The sequence below is a fragment of the Hemitrygon akajei genome, chromosome 18, assembly GCF_048418815.1.
Source record: "Hemitrygon akajei chromosome 18, sHemAka1.3, whole genome shotgun sequence".
Taxonomy (NCBI): Eukaryota; Metazoa; Chordata; class Chondrichthyes; order Myliobatiformes; family Dasyatidae; genus Hemitrygon; species Hemitrygon akajei.
Genome location: NC_133141.1, coordinates 72,612,237 through 72,623,916, shown reverse-complemented (window position 1 = coordinate 72,623,916; position 11,680 = coordinate 72,612,237). Strand labels below are relative to the sequence as shown.

The window sequence follows — 11,680 nt, the reverse complement described above, 5'->3', positions numbered from 1 at the left end:
TATAACACTTTACTGGCTTTTCGGCTATCAAAACAGGAGACAAAGATATATTTCTGTAGAATTTCCACATTCAATGTTAAGTCTATGAGCAGAAAGAGAAGAGGTTTTTGATGTTCATAGGATATTTAAATGTGGGTTTGCCTGATGAATAGATACAAAGGGATTTGGCTTTACTAAGTGAAGTACGTATTAAGCCGAGGATAGTATTTTATGATGCAGAGGACCAGCACACAACCTATTGCCAGCACCCTCATTCTTACAAATTATTGAAGGCTAATAAACTGTACTTGTCCAACTGAAATAAGAATAAAGAAATAGGAAACAAAAATGTCTTAGTCATCACATTTTTTTTTCATTTCATAGACCTTGCTGGGTTGATATTGGAAGCTTTGAAAATAAGTGAACAACCCATTGGTCTGACTTTATATATAAAGCAGCAATTTAGGGCCCAGACAAGTTATTTGAGTTAATCAAGAGTAAAAATGACGTTTTTAGAACAAAACGCAAATTTTGTTTTTGCCAACATTAATGTGTAGTGAATCCATGATCAAGTTACATAATGTACAAGTGTTCAAAAAGAACAGACCTAAATGGATTACAGTCTACACTAGGTGGCCACTTTATTAGGAACAGGAGTGCAACGCGGTGCGGTCTTCTGCTGCTACAGCCCATCCACTTCAAGGTTCAATGTGTTGTGCGTTGAGAGGTTGAAATGCATGGTTAGGAGTCCATCGCCTTCCTGTCAGCTTGAACCAATATGGCCGTTCGCCTTTGACCTCTCAGTAACAAGGCAGATTTGCCTACAGAACTATTGCTGATTAGATGTTCTTTATTTTTCGCACCATTCTCTGTAAATTCTGGAGACTGAAAATTCCAGATCACCAGTTTCTGAGATACTCGAACCATCCCATCTGGCACCAACAATCATTCCACGGTCAAAGTCACTGCGATCACACGTCAGACCGCACTTGGAGTACTGTGCTCAGTTCTGGTCGCCTCACTACAGGAAGGGTGTGGAAACCATAAAAAGGGTGCAGAGGAGATTTACAAGGATGTTGCCTGGATTGGAGAGCATGCCATATGAGAGTAGGTTGAGTGACAGAGGTGAACCTTTTCTCCTTGGAGCGACGGAGGATGAGAGGTGACCTGATAGAGGTGTACAAGGTGATGAGAGGCATTGATCGTGTGGATAGTCAGAGGCCTTTTCCCCAGGGCTGAAATGGCTGCCACAAGAGGACGCAGGTTTAAGGTGCTGGGGAGTAGGTACAGAGGAGATGTCAGTGGTAAGTTTTTCACTCAGAGAGTGGTGAGTGTGTGGAATGGGCTGCCGGCAACGGTGGTGGAGGTGGATATGATAGGGTCTTTTAAGAGACTTTTCGATAGGTAGATGGAGCTTAGAAAAATAGAGGGCCATGGGTAACCTAAGGTAATTTCTAAGGTAAGGACAGCTTTGTCAGCTGAAGGGCATGTATTGCGCTGTAGGTTTTCTACGTGTCAATGTTCCCACCGCTGTCTGTCCCTCCCTCAACCACATAGGTAAAATATCATCAACACGTTATCTACTGGGGAGGCAAAAGAACTGATGCGACATTACAGTGGTTCGCAAACTTTAAATATATTTAATACGTTTAGGAAAGTGATACATTTACAAAAAGCAGGAGGTTAATTTACAAAAAGCAGTAGATTAGTAAGTTATAAAACGATTTCTTCTCAAATTTAAGCAACGTCGTATCACGTCCAAGACGGAAGAGGCTGGAGCGTAAGTGGACGGGGGCATCAGTGCACCGTAGGGGCGTTGCGTCGTTTACGGCTGAAGCGGTTTTCCTGCAGATCGTTGCCAACGTGGACTGTTACCGCCTGTGAGATGAAAAGTGTAAGTTTACCTTGAACTTGGAACTTTGAAAATTTTTCTATCAAAGTATGTATAGTACTGTGCCAAAGTCTTAGGGACACACACACACACACACACACACTCACACACACACACACACACACACACACACACACACACACACACACACACACACATATATATATATATATATATATATATATATATATATATATATATATATATATATAGTTAAGGTGCCAAAGACTTTTGCACAGCGCTGTAGTAATTTTATGGATTACACTGTACTGCTGCTGCAAAAGAATACAAATTTCATTATGTATGTGAGTGATGATGAACCTGATTCTGATGTGGGTCTCTATTGTGGACTGGGAGTGGAGGAATCATGGTTGGAAAAATGGGAAGGGAGAGGCAGTGAGTGGGAAGCACCAGAGAGACATCTGTAATGATCAATAAACCAATTGTTTGGAATCAAATGGCCTTGCCCGGTGTCTCAGGACCGGGTGTGTCTGCACCACTGGCACGCCTCCTCTGCCACTGTCCCTCACCCCTCCCGCGGTGCCCCACCCTCGCCACTCCCAGCATTCTTTGCTCCTGTCAGATTTACAAACTCCCTCTCCTGTGGAAAGCGGCCAGTGAGTGGGTGGGCCAGTGAAGGAGTGGAGATTTGAGGCTTTGACTCCAGAGGCTTCGACGAGAAGAGGCTGAGGACGAGCCTCACTCCAAGTGAGGTAAGGCCGGGTAAGTTCCTTTCAAAGGAGAAAGTTTCAAAAGTTGAGGCAAGTATTGGGTAGGTCATGGCAGCTGAGATCGGCCCCGTGGTTTGTTCATCTTGCAGCATGTGGGAAATCAGGGATACTTCCAGTGTCCCTGACGACTATGTGTGCAGGAAGTGTGTCCAACTGCAGCTTCTGGCAGACCGCATTGAGCATCTGGAGCTGTGATTGGATTCATACTGGAGCATCCGCGATGCTGAGAAAGTCGTGAATAGCACGTTCAGTGAGTTGGCCACACCGCAGGTAAAGGCTACACAGGCAGAAAGGGAAGGGGTGGCCACTAGACAGCGTAGCAGTAGGCAGGTAGTGCAGGAGTCCCCTGAGGTCATCTCCCTCCTAAACAGATATACTGTTTTGGATACTGTTGGGGGAGATGTCACATCAGGAGAAGGCAGCAGCAGCCGAGTTCATTGCACCATGGGTGGCTCTGTGGCACAGGAGGGAAGGAAAAGACGTGGGAGAGCTATAGTGATAGGGGATCCGATTGTAAGGGGAATAGACAGGCATTTCTGCAGCCACAAACAAGACTCCAGGATGGTATGTTGCCTTCCTGGTGCAAGGGTCAAGGATGTCTCTGAGCGGCTGCAGGACATTCTGGAATGGGAGGGTGAACAGCCAGTGGTCGTGGTGCACATAGGTACCAACGATATAGGTAAAAAACGGGATGAGGTCCTACAAGGTGAATTTAGGGAGTTAGGAGATAAACTAAAAAGTAGGACCACAAAGGTAATAATCTCTGGATTACTACCAGTGCTACGTGCTAGTCAGAGTAGAAATAGGAGGATATTTCAGATGAATACATGGCTTGAAAAATGGTGCAAGGGGGAGGGATTCAAATTTCTGGGGCATTGGAACCAGTTCTGGGGGAGGTGGGACCGGTATAAACAGGACGGTCTGCACCTGGGCTGGACTGGAACCAATGTCCTAGGGGGAGCGTTTGCTACTGCTGTTCAGGAGACTTTAAACTAATGTGGCAGGGGGACGGGAACAAGTGCAGAGAGACAGAGGGGTGTAAAATGAGGGTAGAAGCAAAAAGTAGTAAGGTGAAAAGTAAAAGTGGCAGGCAGGCAAATCCAGGGCAAAAATCAAAAAGAGCCACTTTTCAACATAATTGTATAAGGGCTAAGAGTGTTGTAAAAACAAGCCTGAAGGCTTTGTGTGTCAATGCGAGGAGTATTCGTAACAAGGTGGATTAATTGAATGTGCAGATAGTTATTAATGAATATGATATAGTTGGGATCACAGAGACATGGCTCCAGGGTGACCAAGGATGGGAGCTCAACATCCAGGGATATTCAATATTCAGGCGGGATAGACAGGAAAGAAAAGGAGGTGGGATAGCGTTGCTGGTTAGAGAGGAGATTAACGCAATAGAAAGGAAGGACATTAGCCTGGAGGATGTGGAATCGATATGGGTAGAGCTGCATAACACTAAGGGGCAGAAAACGCTGGTGGGAGTTGTGTACAGGCTACCTAACAGTAGTAGTGAGGTTGGGGATGGCATTAAACAGGAAATTAGAAATGCGTGCAATAAAGGAACAGTAGTTATAATGAGTGACTTCAATCTACATATAGATTTGGTGAACCAAATTGGTAAGGATGCCGAGGAAGAGGATTTCTTGGACTGTATGCGGGATGGTTTTCTGAACCAACATGTCGAGGAACCAACTAGAGAGCAGGCCATTCTAGATTGGGTATTGAGCAATGAGGAAGGGTTAGTTAGCAATCTTGTCGTGCGAGGCCCCTTGGGTAAGAGTGACCATAATATGGTGGAATTCTTCATCAAGATGGAGTGTGACATAGTTAATTCAGAAACAAAGGTTCTGAACTTAAAGAAGGGTAACTTTGAAGGTATGAGACATGAATTAGCTAAGATAGACTGGCAAATGATACTTAAAGGGTTGACGGTGGATATGTAATGGCAAGCATTTAAAGATCGCATGGATGAACTACAACAATTGTTCATCCCAGTTTGGTAAAAGAATAAACCAGGGAAGATAGTGCACCCGTGGCTGATGAGGGAAATTAGGGATAGTATCAAGTCCAAAGAAGAAACATATAAATTAGGAAAAAAAAGCAGCACACCTGAGGACTGGGAGAAATTCAGAGACCAGCAGAGGAGGACAAAGGGCTTAATTAGGAAAGGAAAAAAGATTATGAGAGAAAGCTGGCGGGGAACATAAAAACTGACTGTAGGGAAGTGGTGTTAGGTAAATTGAAGGGATTAAAGGCAGATAAATCCCCAGGGCCAGATGGTCCGCATCCCAGAGTGCTTAAGGAAGTAGCCCAAGAAATAGTGGATGTATTCGTGATAATTTTTCAAAACTCCTTAGATTCTGGATTAGTTCCTGAGGATTGGAGGGTGGCTAATGTAACCCCACTTTTTAAAAAAGGAGGGAGAGAGAAACCGGGGAATTATAGACCGGTTAGTCTGACATCGGTGGTGGGGAAACTGCTAGAGTCAGTTATCAAAGATGTGATAACAGCACATTTGGAAAGAGGTGAGATCATCGGACAAAGTCAGCATGGATTTGTGAAAGGAAAATCATGTCTGACGAATCTTATAGAATTTTTTGAAGATGTAACTAGTAGAGTGGATAGGGGAGAGCCAGTGGATGTGGTGTATTTAGATTTTCAAAAGGCTTTTGACAAGGCCCCACACAAGAGATTAGTGTGCAAACTTAAAGCACATGGTATTGGGGGTATGGTATTGATGTGGATAGAGAATTGGTTGGCAGACAGGAAGCAAAGAGTGGGAGTAAACGGGACCTTTTCAGAATGGCAGGCAGTGACTAGTGGGTAACCGCAAGGCTTGGTGCTGGGACCCCAGTTGTTTACAATATATATTAATGATTTAGACAAGGGAATTAAATGCAGCATCTCCAAGTTTGCGGATGACACGAAGCTGGGCGGCGGTGTTAGCTGTGAAGAGGATGCTAAGAGGATGCAGGGTGACTTGGATAGGTTAGGTGAGTGGGCAAATCCATGGCAGATGCAATTTAATGTGGATAAATGTGAGGTTATCCACTTTGGGTGCAAGACCAGGAAAACAGATTATTATCTGAACGGTGGCCGATTAGGAAAAGGGGAGGTGCAACGAGACCTGGGTGCCATTGTACACCAGTCATTGAAGGTGGGCATACAGGTACAGCAGGCAGTGAAAAAGGCAAATGGTATGTTGGCACTCATAGCAAAAGGATTTGAGTACAGGAGCAGGGAGGTTCTACTGCAGTTGTACAAGGCCTTGGTGAGACCGCACCTAGAGTATCGTGTGCAGTTTTGGTCCCCTAATCTGAGGAAAGACATTCTTACCATAGAGGGAGTACAGAGAAGGTTCACCAGATTGATTCCTGGGATGGCAGGACTTTCATATGAAGAAAGACTGGATCGACTAGGCTTATACTCACTGGAATTTAGAAGATTGAGGGGGGATCTTATTGAAACGCATAAAATTCTAAAGGGATTGGACAGGCTAGATGCAGGAAGATTGTTTCCGATGTTGGGGGAGTCCAGAACGAGGGGTCACAGTTTAAGGATAAAGGGGGAGCCTTTTAGGACCGAGATGAGAAAAAACTTCTTCACACAGAGAGTGGTGAATCTGTGGAATTCTCTGCCACAGGAAACAGTCGAGGCCGGTTCATTGGCTATATTTAAGAGGAAGTTAGATATGGCCCTTGTGGCTAAAGGGATCAGGGGGTATGGAGAGAAAGCAGGTACAGGGTTCTGAGTTGGATGATCAGCCATGATCATACTGAATGGTGGTGCAGGTTCGAAGGGCCGAATGGCCTACTCCTGCACCTGTTTTCTATGTTTCTATGTTTCTCCGCTCCATGTTGGCAAATACAGTGCTGTGTGCAAAAGTCTTAGGCACCCTAGCTAGATAGACATGTAGCGCTCGGCTCGATCAACTCACGTCCGTCTTGGGGAACTGCTGTAGGCCCGACCAAACTGTGAACTCACGTTTGCATAGATGCTGTGTAATGCACCCCGATACAAGCCCACACTGTAAAATATCAGATCAGACAATACACAATGTACGATTAAGTGATTACACTTTCTAACTCTTTTTGGTGGTGTGGTTAGCAGAAACAGATAAAACACAGGCGCCACTCGGTAAGTTTATCAGTTTTGTGCACAAAATTAAGTCATTGGAGCTCACAACTCCCCGATCCGTCCATAAATGACCTCCGAACTGTCGAATTCTGGTATCCGCCCGCCCGAGACTGACGACTGCTCCCGCATTCGTCCGTCCTCTTCACTCGCCTCGCCGAAAAGACTGCGAACTCAATCTCGGTTCCCACCATACAAGATAACATAACAAGTCCTTCATTAATTAGTCCCCCCCCCCCTTATCTATTGTTATAACCCAAATATCACAGCTATAATCATTACTTCATCAGTTATATATAAATCTAAGACCTTTGCATACAACAGTATGTACAACCTTGGGATTTATTTTGTCACAGGCATTTACAAAATAAAATAAATACAATTGAATTTATGAAAAACTACACATAAACAAAGATTGACAAACAATTAATGCACAAAAAAAGACAAATGATGCAAATAAAAATAAATAATACTGAGAACATCTGTTGTAGAAAGTGAGTCTGTAGATCGTGGAATCTAGAGTTGAGGTGAGTGAAGTGACCCACGACAGTTCAGGAGCATGATGTTTGAGGGGTAATAACTGTTCCTGAACCTGGTGGTGTGAGTCCTGAGGCTCCTGTACCTCACTCCTGATGGTTGTGGGGTAATAACTGTCCCTGAACCTGGTGGTATGGGTCCTGAGGCTCCTGTACCTCCTTCCTGATGTTTGAGGGGTAATAACTGTTCCTGAACCTGGTGGTGTGAGTCCTGAGGCTCCTGTACCTTCTTCCTGATGGTTGTGGGGGTAATAACTGTCCCTGAACCTGGTGGTGTGAGTCCTGAGGCTCCTGTACCTCACTCCTGATGGTTGTGGGGTAATAACTGTCCCTGAACCTGGTGGTATGGGTCCTGAGGCTCCTGTACCTCACTCCTGATGGTTGTGGGCTAATAACTGTTCCTGAACCTGGTGGTATGGGTCCTGAGACTCCTGTACCTCCTTCCTGTTGCTTGAGGGGTAATAACTGTCCCTGAACCTGGTGGTGTGGGTCCTGAGGCTCCTGTACTTCCTTCCTGATGTTTGAGGGGTAATAACTGTTCCTGAACCTGGTGGTGTGAGTCCTGAGGCTCCTGTACCTCCTTCCTGATGGTTGAGGGGTAATAACTGTTCCTGAACCTGGTGGTGTGGGTCCTGAGGCTCCTGTACCTCCTTCCTGATGGTTGAGGGGTAATAACTGTTCCTGAACCTGGTGGTGTGTGAACTGATGCTCCTGTACCTCCTTCCTGATGGTTGAGGGGTAATAACTGTCCCTGAACCTGGTGGTGTGGGACCTGAGGCTCCTGTACCTCCTTCCTGATGGTTGAGGGGGTAATAACTGTCCCTGAACCTGGTGGTGTGGGACCTGAGGCTCCTGTACCTCCTTCCTGATGGTTGAGGGGGTAGTAACTGTTTCTGAACCTGGTGGTGTGAGTCCTGAGGCTCCTGTACCTTCTTCCTGATGGTTGTGGGGGTAATAACTGTCCCTGAACCTGGTGGTATGGGTCCTGAGGCTCCTGTACCTCCTTCCTGTTGCTTGAGGGGTAATAACTGTCCCTGAACCTGGTGGTGTGGGTCCTGAGGCTCCTGTACTTCCTTCCTGATGTTTGAGGGGTAATAACTGTTCCTGAACCTGGTGGTGTGAGTCCTGAGGCTCCTGTACCTCACTCCTGATGGTTGTGGGGTAATAACTGTTCCTGTATACAAATTGGGTGTGACATATCACAAGACAAAGGAACAGAAGTAGGCCATTCAGCCCACCGAGTCTGCTCCGCCACTCCACCATGAGCTAAACTATTCTCCCATCCAGTTCCAATTTCCAGCTTTTACCCCATATCCTTTGATACCCTGACTAATTAGATACCTATCAATCTCCTCCTTAAACACTCTCAATGATTGGGCCTCCACAACTGTACGTGGCAACAAATTCCATAAATCCACGACCTTCTGGCTAAAAAAATTTCTCCTCATCTCTGTTTTAAATGGGTGCCCTCTAATTCTCAGACTGTGACCTCTTGTCCTGGACTCACCCACCAAGGGAAACAGCCTTTCCGTATCCACTCTGTCCAACCCTTTCAACATTCGAAATGTTTCTATGAGATCCCCTCTCATTCTTCTATACTCTAATGAATACAGTCCAAGAGCCGACAAACGCTCCTCGTATGTTAGCCCCTGCATTCCAGGAATCATCCTGGTGAATCTTCTCTGAACTCTCTCCACCATCAGTACATCCCTTCTAAGATAGGGGGCCCAAAACTGCACACGGTATTCCAAATGAGGTCTCACCAGTGCCCCATAGACCCTTATCAACATCTCTTCATTCTTATACACTATTCTCTTGAAATGAATGCCAACATAGCATTCGCTATCCTTACTGCCAATCCAACCTGGTGGTTAACCTTTAGGGTATCCTGCACTAGGACCCCCCCAAGTCCCTTTGCACTTCCGATTTTTGAAGTTTCTCTCCATCTGAATAATAATCTGCCTGATTGTTTCTTCTTCCAAAGTGAAAGAAGTGAAAGATGAATGAAAGTGAAAGAAGGTTGAATTTTTACATAAATTACAATCACATCTATACAAATAGAAAATATCGTATTTTGGAAGTGACAAGTGTTAACAGGGAGGAGAGCAACCATTTGGGAGGTTTGGAAATGTGATTCGTCTCTTTCATTGCCTCACTAAATTTCTCTGTTTCCTATCGACACAGAGAAAAACAGCCTCGTTCCGATCAACTATAGCGGCTGCTGTTAAATTCCACGCTTGCTTATTTTGACACTTTTTTTTTTACAGAGGTGCCGGTCAGCTCCGGCAACACTGCACCCCTGGTTGAGGAGTAATAACTGTTCCTGAAACTGGTGGTGTGGGGCCTGAGGCTCCTGTACCTCCTTCCTGATGGTTGAGGGGTAATAACTGTTCCTGAACCTGGTGGTGTGGATCCTGAGGCTCCTGTACCTCCTTCCTGATGTTTGAGGGGTAATAACTGTTCCTGAAACTGGTGGTGTGGGGCCTGAGGCTCCTGTACCTCCTTCCTGATGGTTGAGGGGTAATAACTGTTCCTGAAACTGGTGGTGTGGGGCCTGAGGCTCCTGTACCTCCTTCCTGATGGTTGAGGGGTAATAACTGTTCCTGAAACTGGTGGTGTGGGGCCTGAGGCTCCTGTACCTCCTTCCTGATGGTTGAGGGGTAATAACTGTTCCTGAAACTGGTGGTGTGGAGCCTGAGGCTCCTGTACCTCCTTCCTGATGGTTGAGGGGTAATAACTGTCCCTGAACCTGGTGGTGTGGGACCTGAGGTTCCTATACTTCCTGCCTGATGGTTGAGGGGTACTAACTGTTCCTGAAACTGGTGGTGTGGGACCTGAGGCTCCTGTACCTCCTTCCTGATGGTTGAGGGGTAATAACTGCTCCTGAACCTGGTGGTGTGGGACCTGAGGCTCCTGTACCTCCTTCCTGATGGCTGAGGGGTGATAACTGTCCCTGAACCTGGTGGTGTGGGTCCTGAGGCTCCTGTAGTTCCTTCCTGATGGTTGAGGGGTAATAACTGTTCCTGAACCTGGTGGTGTGGGTCCTGAGGCTCCTGTAGCTCCTTCCTGATGGTTGAGGGGTAATAACTGTTCCTGAACCTGGTGGTGTGGGTCCTGAGGCTCCTGTAGCTCCTTCCTGATGGTTGAGGGGTAATAACTGTTCCTGAACCTGGTGGTGTGGGACCTGAGGCTCCTGTACCTCCTTCCTGATGGTTGAGGGGTAATAACTGTTCCTGAACCTGGTGGCACTGAAGGCGTTAGGCTGACTGTGGTGCTTTACAGACGGCTGGATGATGGAGAGTGAGAGGGGAGGGTTCGGTTGAGTGACCTATTTATTGAGATATGGTACAGGAGAGACCCATCTGGCCCTTTGAGCCTCACTGCTCAGCAGCCCCCTACTTAACCCCATCACGGGGCAATTTACAGTGACCAATTAAACTACTGGCCGCTACGTCTTTGGACTGTGGGAGGGAACCGTAGCACCCGGAGGAAACCCACACGGTCACGGGGGTGGTGCGGGATATACAGACTCCTCACAAGAAGCGGCGGGAATTGAACCCGGGTCGCCGGTACCGTAAAGCGTCGTGCCGACCACCATCTTGAGGCGGGTTGAAAGGTCGGCACAACACCTTGAGCAGGGGGGCCCGTACTGTGCTCTACTGGTCCATGTCCTGTGTTTCCAGGGCTCAGGAAATCTCTCAGCACCTGCGCCCCACGGACAGGTTCCGCGCGTGAAGGGCGTGAGGTGAGAGCTGGACTCCGTGCCTGTGCACAAGGCACTGACGTAGATCAGGACAGGAGAACTCCCCACCCTCAGGAACGTGCGAAAACTGGGGGAAAGTGGAGTAGAAATTAAACGCAGAGTCAAAGGTCAAGAAAAGGCCACCCGGGAGATGGAAACAATAGTAGGATTAAGACTTCTGGCGTTCACCTTTTTTTTACCTGTTGTTACTGTTGAGATCCCTTCGTCCGATCCTGGGTTTTGTGGAATGGCTTAAGCCACGGTGGAGGCTCGGAGGACACACACGGCTTCCCTCTGCTCCTGTCCTCGGGATGGGCAGGCGCTCTAGGTGGCTTGACCCTGCTGGTTCTCAGGCCAGTTCCTGCAGCCGGGCTCCGCGGCACTGTCCCGTAACCAGCTCACGCAGCGGACCCTGTCTGGGGAAGAGTTCAGCTATCGGAAAACATTCCAAGATTGTTGAGCAAACACGAGGAAATCTGCAGATGCTGGAAGTTCAAACAACAAAATGCTGGTGGGACACAGCGGGCCAGGCAGCGTCTATAGGGAGAAGCACTGTCGACGTTTCGGGCCGAGACGTCCTGACTGGGAGACCGTTTCGCTGAACACCTACGCTCGGTCCGCCAGAGAAAGCAGGATCTCCCAGTGGCCACTCATTTTAATTCCA

The 11,680-nt window shown here is 47.0% G+C and overlaps 1 long non-coding RNA gene across 1 annotated transcript; it reads right to left on the bottom strand.

Annotated features, from left to right (window-relative positions):
- Positions 1–1,599: 1,599 nt before the first annotated feature.
- LOC140741626 (uncharacterized) lies at positions 1,600–11,426 on the bottom strand. The gene is made up of 3 exons (XR_012102103.1): positions 11,217–11,426; positions 6,542–6,631; positions 1,600–1,857 (listed from the first exon to the last, which is right to left on the bottom strand). It is a non-coding gene; the product is annotated as an uncharacterized lncRNA (long non-coding RNA).
- Between the last annotated feature and the right edge of the window lie 254 nt (positions 11,427–11,680).